This window comes from Atta colombica, unplaced genomic scaffold, assembly GCF_001594045.1.
Source record: "Atta colombica isolate Treedump-2 unplaced genomic scaffold, Acol1.0 scaffold122, whole genome shotgun sequence".
In the NCBI taxonomy this organism is placed as follows: domain Eukaryota; kingdom Metazoa; phylum Arthropoda; class Insecta; order Hymenoptera; family Formicidae; genus Atta; species Atta colombica.
Genome location: NW_017259209.1, coordinates 8,566 through 8,773, shown reverse-complemented (window position 1 = coordinate 8,773; position 208 = coordinate 8,566).

Genomic DNA, 208 nt, shown 5'->3' with positions numbered 1-208 from the left:
TTGACCAAAAGTGGCAGAATTTACATTTTCGTTGACATATGTGGTTCGAAAGTGTCTGGATTTACTCTTTAGATACCGTGTCTGGGCCGAAAGTGGACGTATTTACCGTTTACAGGCAATATCTGGGACGAAAATAGCGAGAATTATCGTTTAGAGGACATATCTTGGCCGAAATGGACGGTATTTACGGTTCAGCTGCCATATCTGG